Source organism: Lissotriton helveticus, chromosome 2_1 (genome assembly GCF_964261635.1).
Source record: "Lissotriton helveticus chromosome 2_1, aLisHel1.1, whole genome shotgun sequence".
Lineage (NCBI taxonomy): Eukaryota > Metazoa > Chordata > Amphibia > Caudata > Salamandridae > Lissotriton > Lissotriton helveticus.
This window is the reverse complement of record NC_136059.1, coordinates 425,923,106-425,935,623: the sequence shown is the minus strand read 5'-3', so window position 1 is coordinate 425,935,623 and position 12,518 is coordinate 425,923,106. Positions and strand designations below refer to the sequence as shown.

General features: G+C 41.7%; 1 long non-coding RNA gene across 1 annotated transcript; it reads left to right on the top strand.

Moving 5' to 3' along the window:
- Positions 1-6,506: 6,506 nt before the first annotated feature.
- On the top strand, positions 6,507-11,777 carry LOC144819366 (uncharacterized). The gene is made up of 4 exons (XR_013607319.1): positions 6,507-6,621; positions 8,815-8,886; positions 9,447-9,823; positions 11,546-11,777. It is a non-coding gene; the product is annotated as an uncharacterized LOC144819366 (long non-coding RNA).
- Positions 11,778-12,518: the final 741 nt, after the last annotated feature.

Sequence of the window (12,518 nt, the reverse complement as noted above, 5' to 3'; positions counted from 1 at the left end):
TTACACTCTTCCTGTTAGTTAATAACCCAAAACAATACCGGCCAGATTGCTCCGACGTCTTTCCTTCGTGACGAGAGCGGCAGGGAATTGGAGAAAGCAGGACGGAGGAAGCGGGAATCCGGACCCATTCCGAAGCGGGACGGTACGTTTTATTTTATATTTTTCATTTTTGTTTAACTAAACCCCTCCCCCCCCAGCGAGCGCATAACTACACTGCACGTTAAGCGTTAACTTTAATAATGGCAGCCACCACATTTATATAACGCGGCTGAAGCATATCCTTTGTAAATTGTTTGTATTCCATTTTTTAAAATACAGCGCATTTGGTGGCCGCACTTCTTTATTATCGTGTCACTAAAATGCGTTCCTTTTAAAGTGTATCTGCCTTTGCAAAGTGCTGTGTGCAAAGCTTCATAGTCCTAGCGGACGCATACCAATCTGCCTCATCTCTTTCGATTTACCCCGGTCACAGCTGATATAGAGGCGGTAACAGTGTGAAAACTAGCTATTGTATTAAAAATAACAGCTCCTTACCTACCTATGTTTTCCTACCAGCAACTATGTAATCATTATTAATAACGTTGCTGCGAGCGATGCCGGCACCATGCCGTCCACATTATATCAAAGTGTAGAGAGCATCAACGGGCATAAGCAGTGGCAAAAACTCTAACGCTTACAAATGCGAAACCCATTGCATTGCAAATGCTTGTTTTAAAACACTGTTCACATTTACAAAAGGAGGCGGGGCGGCACCACCTGGAACCATGATAGTGTTGCCCACGTTATCTATAAACAGGGAAAATCAGTTTAATGATAACAAAATGAGACAAGCCCTGCCCCCAAATAGCAAAAGTAAAAAAGTAAAGTCCACATTTGTAAAGCAACAATTTTCTCTTAATGCAAATCACAAACAATGTTGGCAAGACACATGATAAACATTGTTCTGCTCAGACGTCATTATTTTCTACTGATGAGGCCCCGGTTACTTACAATATAATGATTGCATCAACCCTGAATGCGCTAATTTTACCTTCTACATTGTGATTTTTTTGGGTTGTGCCTTTTTATACAAATGTGAAATATTGCTTTGCGATTTGTAATTTAAAAAAATGCAGAGATGGTGCGTTGGCATTAATAGCAAAATGTACTCCGAGCCAATGGTTGGAAATTGAATTTCATGCATCTGAAAATGGAAAGACTATGCTGGTTCTCTAGTGAACTCCCCGTGACCTGGATACTGCTGCTCTACGACGAGTAAGGTTATTCCTACAACCCAGCATTGCAATCACGGTATTTTTGTGAAACTCAAACCTTTAAAAGAAACGCACTGCAACCGGACAACTATATCGAGGCCCATTGTTTGTACTTAAAAGCTAGTAACGCAAGTCTCTAGTTTTCATTGTGCCTAAGGAATACATAAAAGGACACGGGCATTGAAAACATATTAAACAGTCCGTTTTATATGGAGAAACAATACAGGGAAAAAAGCGGCGCTGGGACTCGAACCCGAGACCTTGCAATTAAAATAGCAGTTCTTGCCACTCGGCCATTTAGACCTGTCAAATACACTCTTAGAAATGGCCTAAATGTTTTTTGGGGGAATTCCCACTCGCTACTGCCCATTTACTTACCTTTAAACAGGTACCTAAATAAATTATAAGTGGATCTCACAAATGCCCTACGTACATCCGGTAGCGCCGGAAGTGACGTCATTGCACTGCAGCACTAACGGATCACCGTGAGGGTGCAATGGTGGACACGAAGGCGCGGATTCGCTCTCTTTGTATTCTTTTACAGAGTTTTGCGCAGCAAAGGAAAACTGCAGGCAATTCCGACATCTCAGGTAAGCTTGGGCATGCAGGAGCGGGTTGGTGAAAATTGGGTCGGGGATTCATGCAGCTTATACTCGTCTGGTTTGTTTGTGGCTAACAGTTCAAAAAGGTGAATCTGACCTCCCAAATGAAGGAAGTGGCGCAGATACACTTTGTAATAAAAAGCGTTGCTTTTAAAAGCCATGTACCAATTTACCTGTACTTGCTTACGCAGCAACCGGATGGTGTGCTGTATCTTGAGCTCCCCCACATCCCCTTCGGCGTGTTGTGCGGCCCCCCCCCAGGTCAAACAGGATTACTTTAGAAGCCATCCTAGAGTAATTCAATGATCATCCAACTACATTAGAAGTCCTTTTCACATCATCAGACATCATCAAGCTCTTGAAGTCATCAGCAAAGCTTAAAAGCTCTGCCTGATGATTTGAAGATGACCTGAAAATGAGTATCTGATGACTTTAGAAGGTGTCATTATTCATGATGATTTAGGGATGACTTGAAAATCAGTACCTGATGACTTCAGAAGGTGTCATTATTCATGATGATTTAAGGATGTCTTGAAAATGAGTATCTGATTACTTTACAAGATTACAGGATGAGATTGTCCCTGATGACTTTAGGATGCTTTGAAAATGAGTACCTGATTACTTTAAAGGTACCTTTGTGTTTTCAATAAGATATTTTTCTTCTGGTGATTTTAACATGAATTGCTGGTTACTTCATGAGCATGTCCACCATTTTGGTTTCAGTTTTCTAGATATATTCTAACTGTTGGATGATTGCACGATTAATTGCAGATAAACGCAAAATGGCAAATAACTTTTCTATTATACACAACTGAGCATACAGTGTGCTTTAGAGAACTGTGAATAAGTCACAGGTTATTTTTTTAACACATTTATTTGTTTTTGCCACTTTCTTTTTGTACAAAACAGGTAAAACAAGCATCCACTGTTAAAATTTTAAATCATCAACGGTGGCTCTCCAACCTTCCTTGATAGAACTGGTTTCCTCAGGGTCCTTTGAGAAGGGCCCTGAAACCGTAAAATACCAACCGCGACTTTCCCCGTGTTATCCTATGGACACTTGACCAGGTGTAACACCTTTGCACCCGGGGGTCCCTAGCTACTTACCTTTGGTGGTTCTGTGCTTCCCCTAGCTTCTTCATCCTTGGATATCAGTCCTGGTTTGGTACTCACCTCGCATTCCATGTTCTTAGTATTTGGTTTGGCCCCCCCCATAGGGGCCCATGTGTTTTCTATGCTTTACTTACCAGTGCTGAAGTATATTTCTAGGTGTATTGATATCTCCAGGTAGGAGATATAGCAAAGAATGTCTAGTGTTTTGTTTAATAAATATAAAAGTATTTTTCTAACACTGGTGTGGTCCTTTCTTGAGTGTAAGATTCACTGACTGACTGTGTGTTAATGAACACGTTTTACACCCTCCTGAATAAGCCTTAGCTGTTCTCCACAGTTACCCCTTGACAGCTTTGGTTATCAGGGACCATTACAACTAATACTAAGGTTTGCCTGGCCTCAGTGCACAGTGCCTCACCAATTGGTACACGCCATATACTGAGCCAGCCTCCTACACACATTCCTTTCCTTCAATCAGTTAAACAATTCTTCTGTAGATGGTAAGAACTGGTAAAAATACAAGGCAAGAAGTGAGGGAGATTACAGGGAGAGATAGATAATGAAAGGCAGGAAGAATAAACTGGAAAGAAATGGTTATAATGAGGATGATGAGGAGCTGGAGAGATTGTATGTGGTGAAAGAGATTTGAGGGGACGAGAAAAGATAGTAGAGGTTGCTGCTGGTAAGGGTTGGGAGGCAGAATGGCATAAGGTGTAGAAATGCAAGAGGAATAGTGTAAAGAAAAGTAAGTAGTATTGGTTGCTGTGATAAAACTTGAAGGAGAGGGGGATAGTGAGTGGAGTTTAAGAGGAAGAGAGAAAGTGACAAAGCACAGTAGGTTAGTAGAAAGAATACAGGGAAGGAGGGAATGGGGACTGGAGAAGAGGGCCCAGCCAGAGATGGACTAATGTCTTGAAAAGACAATTTTTTGCCACCCTGGTCCTCACTGTTCGTAAAGGAGATGTGGAAAAACCCAAGAATGTGCAGCGATCACGTACTCCAATGCTTTGATGATTTTCACAGACAACCTTTGAAATGGTTAAAGGAGGATGGGGGGCATAGAGTGTATGTTGTGGGAGGTCTTGTGATTGATGCCCTGGCGTTCAGCGTTGTGTATTATTTTTTGCATCACTTGACATAGAAGGAGCCTACTTTATAAGGCATCTGCAGGCACATGATTCCTATAATGTATTTACTAATCTGACCAGCAGTGCTTTGAAAGAGGCTGTCTCAAAGATGTTTTCAATAAGTGTATTTTGGCATCATGTACTTGCCAGCTGTGTTTCATAAATCCGTGTTTACAGTACATGTGTTTAATAGTGCAAATACATTTCTGTACCATTGGGTGAATTTATTACAGCATTTTACGTACAAAATAACCAACTCACTGGGCCCACCTGTTCTTTCCAGCCCACTTTGAAAAGATTCCATATGCTATGATGAAAAAGATGGTATGATCTCAGTCTAAGAATGGACAAGCTACACCACCAGTAAAACAGATTTAAAGATCCTGATTAGTACACAATTGAAGAGAGTAGGTTAGATTAATGAGGTGTGGCAGAAAACTGGTTTTGGATGCTAGTATAAGACTAAAGAGATGGAAGATATATGGTTAGACTAAACTTACGCTGTCTTGACATTCTCAATTCTGTTGACTGCTGATACATGTCAATTGTAGCAGTGGGAAATAATGTGCTACAATAGAAGTCAATCACTTGCTTGTGATCAAGATCAAAGACTTTAGCCGACGTCATCGTGTCTATTCCTCTGGTAGCAAGCACCGATATTCACCAATCAGCAATCCATTATCTTACACTCTTCCTGTTAGTTAATAACCCAAAACAATACCGGCCAGATTGCTCCGACGTCTTTCCTTCGTGACGAGAGCGGCAGGGAATTGGAGAAAGCAGGACGGAGGAAGCGGGAATCCGGACCCATTCCGAAGCGGGACGGTACGTTTTATTTTATATTTTTCATTTTTGTTTAACTAAACCCCTCCCCCCCCAGCGAGCGCATAACTACACTGCACGTTAAGCGTTAACTTTAATAATGGCAGCCACCACATTTATATAACGCGGCTGAAGCATATCCTTTGTAAATTGTTTGTATTCCATTTTTTAAAATACAGCGCATTTGGTGGCCGCACTTCTTTATTATCGTGTCACTAAAATGCGTTCCTTTTAAAGTGTATCTGCCTTTGCAAAGTGCTGTGTGCAAAGCTTCATAGTCCTAGCGGACGCATACCAATCTGCCTCATCTCTTTCGATTTACCCCGGTCACAGCTGATATAGAGGCGGTAACAGTGTGAAAACTAGCTATTGTATTAAAAATAACAGCTCCTTACCTACCTATGTTTTCCTACCAGCAACTATGTAATCATTATTAATAACGTTGCTGCGAGCGATGCCGGCACCATGCCGTCCACATTATATCAAAGTGTAGAGAGCATCAACGGGCATAAGCAGTGGCAAAAACTCTAACGCTTACAAATGCGAAACCCATTGCATTGCAAATGCTTGTTTTAAAACACTGTTCACATTTACAAAAGGAGGCGGGGCGGCACCACCTGGAACCATGATAGTGTTGCCCACGTTATCTATAAACAGGGAAAATCAGTTTAATGATAACAAAATGAGACAAGCCCTGCCCCCAAATAGCAAAAGTAAAAAAGTAAAGTCCACATTTGTAAAGCAACAATTTTCTCTTAATGCAAATCACAAACAATGTTGGCAAGACACATGATAAACATTGTTCTGCTCAGACGTCATTATTTTCTACTGATGAGGCCCCGGTTACTTACAATATAATGATTGCATCAACCCTGAATGCGCTAATTTTACCTTCTACATTGTGATTTTTTTGGGTTGTGCCTTTTTATACAAATGTGAAATATTGCTTTGCGATTTGTAATTTAAAAAAATGCAGAGATGGTGCGTTGGCATTAATAGCAAAATGTACTCCGAGCCAATGGTTGGAAATTGAATTTCATGCATCTGAAAATGGAAAGACTATGCTGGTTCTCTAGTGAACTCCCCGTGACCTGGATACTGCTGCTCTACGACGAGTAAGGTTATTCCTACAACCCAGCATTGCAATCACGGTATTTTTGTGAAACTCAAACCTTTAAAAGAAACGCACTGCAACCGGACAACTATATCGAGGCCCATTGTTTGTACTTAAAAGCTAGTAACGCAAGTCTCTAGTTTTCATTGTGCCTAAGGAATACATAAAAGGACACGGGCATTGAAAACATATTAAACAGTCCGTTTTATATGGAGAAACAATACAGGGAAAAAAGCGGCGCTGGGACTCGAACCCGAGACCTTGCAATTAAAATAGCAGTTCTTGCCACTCGGCCATTTAGACCTGTCAAATACACTCTTAGAAATGGCCTAAATGTTTTTTGGGGGAATTCCCACTCGCTACTGCCCATTTACTTACCTTTAAACAGGTACCTAAATAAATTATAAGTGGATCTCACAAATGCCCTACGTACATCCGGTAGCGCCGGAAGTGACGTCATTGCACTGCAGCACTAACGGATCACCGTGAGGGTGCAATGGTGGACACGAAGGCGCGGATTCGCTCTCTTTGTATTCTTTTACAGAGTTTTGCGCAGCAAAGGAAAACTGCAGGCAATTCCGACATCTCAGGTAAGCTTGGGCATGCAGGAGCGGGTTGGTGAAAATTGGGTCGGGGATTCATGCAGCTTATACTCGTCTGGTTTGTTTGTGGCTAACAGTTCAAAAAGGTGAATCTGACCTCCCAAATGAAGGAAGTGGCGCAGATACACTTTGTAATAAAAAGCGTTGCTTTTAAAAGCCATGTACCAATTTACCTGTACTTGCTTACGCAGCAACCGGATGGTGTGCTGTATCTTGAGCTCCCCCACATCCCCTTCGGCGTGTTGTGCGGCCCCCCCCCCCCGTCTTCGATGGAGGGGCTTCTCTGCGTGGAGCTGGTGGAAAAAGGGTCTGGCACCTAGGAGTCCGAAGTCAGCACAAGGGAGTGGCCATCCGCGTTAGTGCTAGATTGTGGAGTAAATTGTAGGATTATTAAATGTCGCATGGTTTGCTGAGTAATCTATAGTCTTTCTGTAATATCTATCCTTTGCAGGTGTTTTCTATTGTACTTTCTGTATAGGAGAAGAGTAAACCGATACATGTGTGTTGTCTTCTGTCTGATCACAGTTGATAAATTCACTGAATGCATGCTTGGAGTTCATGGCAGTCTATGGAATGGTGCAGTTTTGAATGGCTAGCATGGAGGGAAACCTGCATAAAATGGTTGTAAACAGTAGGTGCTGTTTTGTCTATTTCTGGAAATTAACTAAAGGTATTTTTCGTCACTCCATGGGCACTAGGTACTCTGGATTCACTCGAAGCATGTGCTGCCTGACTCCCTCTTGTTGTGGGTGTACACGAAATTTTCCAACCTCCAGGGCTGTAACCGGTTCTCATTTCCTAGAAAATAATTTGCATTTATACAATACTCCTAATATTGAGCTACAGTTGAAGAGAGGAACATGCTGCATAGCCTCTCAAACATTCAAACTTCGCATCGGGTTGGCCGATTGATGCAAGTTTTATTATGTGTGACTGTACAATCCTAAACCTGTGAACCGTCACACAGTCCTCTCCTGAGGATAACATTAAAATGTTGAGTAGTTGTCGCCAGTGTGCTAGGATCAGTCTCTTCCTTCTTGACATACCAAGTGTAGAAGTTTCTTATTTCTCCATTCTACCATTGCTCATATTAATGTTACCAAGCGCTGCTCGAGTGTAATCTATAATGTGACCACTGTTCACCAGTCTATGATAATATTGTGGCTTTGTAGGTGCGCTTTCCCTCTACCTTTCAGACATCCTTTTATTCTGGAAACCTATATGGGACTGTATCGCAAATGCCCCGTTTCGCTGCACAACCGAGAACACCTCCACTGCAGTAGCCCAGGGAACACAAATTAAAATGCGAATGCCATCATCTTTTTCATGGAAAATAAGGAAGGCCACATGCTTAGGATAAATAATAACACAGATTGTCCCAAGGGTGAAGATCAAAAACCAGGCAGCACACACTGTTTTACACCACCAAAAACACTTCCTCATGTAAAAAGCCATTCTACTTGTGTTTGGCTCTGTTGTTCTCCACATTAGGAGTTCACCCATGGGGTGTTTTGTGTTATTATACCATCATTGCTCTTGCGAGATGTGGTGCGTTTCCTTTTATTCTAACCTACATTTTGCCCTTTAAACTGCCAGTAGATATCTTGTCTGTGCCATCTCCATAACCGCGTGTCTAAGTGTTGGACTTGCCCTAGAACCGTGAGACCGAAGCAGACACTTGTGCAGAGGCTCTTGAACTGCTGCACCCTAGTAACGCAAGGCTAAAGCAGACGCTAACTCAGCACTGATTGAGTATTTGCACACAGAAAGTAGGCAATGCTTTGAATATCATGGGTGTATGTCCCAATTACAGATGCCAGGGCTGCAACATGAAGCCCAGGATGAAGGCCCTTAGGATCTTGCTAATTGGTGATCAAGAATGACCCCTCTGCTGGTGGATCTCTGCCCAACGATTAAACGAACCCAGGGATCATTCTTTGCTATAGTTCGTGTATCCAGATGTTCGAAACTATTGTTCCTGTTTTAGTGATTTAAATCAAGAAAACGGCAAGTGCGCTTAGCTCAACTTTTCAGCTGAGAGACGATAAACTGGCTGCTTGCGTCCCTTCCTAAATTTCATTTACTGTTTGTGGCCTGGCACAATAAGCTGGATATCATGTCTTTTATCTACATCAATGGGCAGGTGCTTGTAGCTCTGAGTCTCACCTTATGTTTCCGCAGTAGCGAGATGGAAGACCTGATGCTGGATCCCAACTTCCCTCACCCACCAAGATCAGCCCAACACAGGTCAAGGTAGGGAAGAGGGGAAAACAACAAGGAAAAGGAGATGAATCACAATGACACGTCTTGCACAATGTCTGCATGGGGTTGATTGCATACACCTCCTATGTAAATAAACACACAGTAAGTTATCTTAATTACACATGTCTGGAGATTGTCTTAAAAGGGCATGAAATGCTATTTAGTGTTAACGTACCTAGTGATCATCCCTCTTCCAATTCAAATGAAGGTATAGAAAAGCAGAAAACAAATTAGTAATGAGGTGTCTAAGAATAGAAAAAATACTAATTATTAAACATTATGGTAAAAGAAAGTTATATGTGTGTGTGTATGTATATATATATATATATATATTTGCAAACAATGAGGGGGAATAACCTTAACAAATGCCACTGTAGCACTCCATTTTAACCAAAAAATATACATCCTAGTTAATACTAGGAAAAAACAAAAAACATATTTTGCTAGATAGGATGTAATATGAAAAAGCTACACAAAAAAGTGCTGGGTCAGCTAAGAATATAGGGTCTCCTTAAGAAATCAGGAAACAAACATATCTATTTTCTCTTTAGAGCCAGCATGTGTTAAAAAGGAGAAACAAAAGAATAACCATTTCTCCACTCTCCTTGGATCAGATAAGTACCTATGTCCTTCTAAATATGTATACCATCATCCTACCATATACCAGTTAGATGAGGATTCTTTGGTTAAATATATCTTTCTTCTCTCATTGTATTCTGTACAGGACGAGAGGCCGAAGAAACTCAGGTGCGAAGAAACAGCTACACAAGCATGTACCTCTGGCGAGGGAACGCAGAGGCGAAGGAACCCGGAAGAAGATATCAACGAGCTGGGAGAGGAAGACCCGCGTGTCAGAGCTGGAACATGTCAGAGATGTCCAATCAAGGATCCACAAATTCCTAACTGCAGGACAACAGGACCCAAACAAGTAAGTCAACAACACAAAGGGAGTGCGGGAAATGCTAGGCAGAGCTGTGACTTATGCAAAGCACATTCTTGTCCCGGACTTCTCAATTTATTCACACTTCACTCCACCCCGCACCCTGTCTGCAAAAGGAGAGGGTGCGACTGACAATGCCCCTACCCTGCTGTCCTTGAGTCTGAGTATGGAGCTCTGTGCCTGAGCCTTGTTCTATCTAATGCCACTAATGGTGTGTGTTTAGGGCCTTGTTTTTTGTGAACCACGTTTTCTGTAATGGATTATGGCAATCTTCAGAATTACCACTTTTAGATTCTGAAAGGAGGATGTAGCGTGGATCCTTGTTCAACAAATTTGAAATGCTTTAATAGTTGAAGTAAGGTAAGTTATGGAACAGATAGATCACTGGTATCCTGGAAAGCTATCACTCTACCCTGATAGTATGTCCAGAGGCATATTTCTTAGAATGAGTGGTAAAGGGCCTTAGTGCTATAGTCATGCACCTGTAAAGGTCCAACATTGAATCAGTCAACTGTTAAATGCCGAACTTGTCACTTGCCCAAGCTGGAAAAGAACGCACATGGTATCTCTCTCCTGTCTCTAGATGTCTAAAACGTTTATTTCTGACCTGCACCATCCCTTGGTCATGTAAAAGCCACTGTAACGGTGGCTATGCATTGAGGATCAGTCTAACAAAAATGTTAGAACCCTCGTAGCGATAATATTACCTTTCACATGCTACGTTGGCAGAAATATTAAAGTATGTCCATGTGCTTATATATAGTCAACATTTAGTTTTTCCAAGTTTGTCTCAGCCAATAAGACTTAGCAACTTACAAACTGAAAAAAGTAGCAGCAAATTGCGACCTGGCAGTGTATCCATTTTCCATGGTCTGGAACACAGAGTTGTGCCCTGTACCTTATAATCATGAGTTCATCAAGTTATGTGGTCAGTGCCTCATTCCACATGGCGGTGATCAGTGTCGTGGGCAAACTTGCCTTGCTTTGCTATTACTAAGCGTGGCCTCATGACTCTGTTTGCACTTGTCAACTGGTATTGGGGGAGTCTGTTGCCCAAGCAGATCAACACCCAGCACTACTGACACCATTTCCACTCTGATAGATCTAGAACTATGAAAATACTTGAATATAAATACAGTGTTAAAATATATATTTGCATATGTGGTCCTGGATCATATTATTGTACAAGGACTCCTTCACACCTAACTAACGGACGTCTGCAAAAGAACAATAGGGGTGGGGTTGTAACTCATTGAGAGTTTGCGCTACAAATGGCATGCAAATCTGGCGCAAAGCCTTGAGTTGGGGTTTAATTTCAGAATGTGTAGGTCCAGGTGAGAAGCTCAAACCGGATGAATGGGTGCTCAAAGCTTTTATTTAGACCTGACCAGCTCTCCCAATAATTGGATCAGTTGCCCTTTTCCAAGCACTTGGCCGTAAGCTCCTTTTTGGATTTCTGGTCAGTATGATATTTCTAAGACTGTTTTGCAAATAAGAATATTGTAAGTAGAGTGCAGGCTCAACATGGCTGCCTCCATGATGGTTTTGTAAGTTAAATCTGGTATTGATTTCTTTCTGTTTGCCTAGGAAGTGGGACAACGTCTGGTGAACGGCAGTTTCTTCACTTGGACGGGGCAGCCCAAACCTATTAAAAACCTAAGAAAGTGGTGGTAAGATGATACTGATTTATGTTAATTTCTTTTTTCCCAGAACTTATGAAGTCTATGTGCAGGGATGGCGGCTGGCCAACACGGGACAACAAAACTATGAGAAGGAAGCTGGCTATAAAGTATGCAATGCCGGAAGAGGACTAAAGAAAACTGAATCTAGAAACAAATAACGAAGTTGCTGGCTTTCATTCAGCCTTTTGTTCTTCTTGTAGTATTCTGGCACTTTTTTCCCCTCTAGAACAGTGTCCTTGACTTTTTTTGTTCTATTGTTCGGTATCCTGGCTCCTATGGAACCAAACGTGTTGTAGATCAATAAAATTACACGTGGACACATCCCCTTTGATGCTTTTTCATTTAACCATGATTTATTTCAGTCTTTTGTTACTGGTCATCAAGTTATACAGCTCTAGGTAATTCTCTGTAGCTCAAAGTAAGGCAAGTCCCAGTGAGTCGGGAGCATGGGAGTAGCTGCACAAGTTGTTAAGCTCATCTGAATGCAAAGCATAACATTGTTGCAGGCCACTACTTTTGTGTACATATGGTATTTCTATAGCACAAAGCTAGCCAAAAAGAATGTTTCTGAGATTTATTTCATACAGTGCCCGCATCTCGCGATAGAGTTTAAAAAGTATCTTTCCAGAGCAGGAGAATATGGATCTGATAGTTGGGAGCAGATTTATGGATGTTTTGCTTTTGGTGTGCTTAAGTTTTCTAATGCAGACTTGATTCAAAATCTTTTCAGTATTTACAAACCAAAGCAAATTGGTATTTGGTACAACACTCCTCCAAAATGGGTAAAGTTTTCACTGTTTTCTTGGCATAGTATTTTTTGTACTGAACGAGGACCCTTCCAGTACAAAACCTAAGCTGACTGACTCACTCTCTCTCACTGACTCACTCTCACTGACTGACTGACTCACTCACTCTCACTGACTGACTGACTCACTCTCACTGACTGACTGACTCACTCTCTCTCACTGACTCACTCACTCTCACTGACTCACTCTCACTGA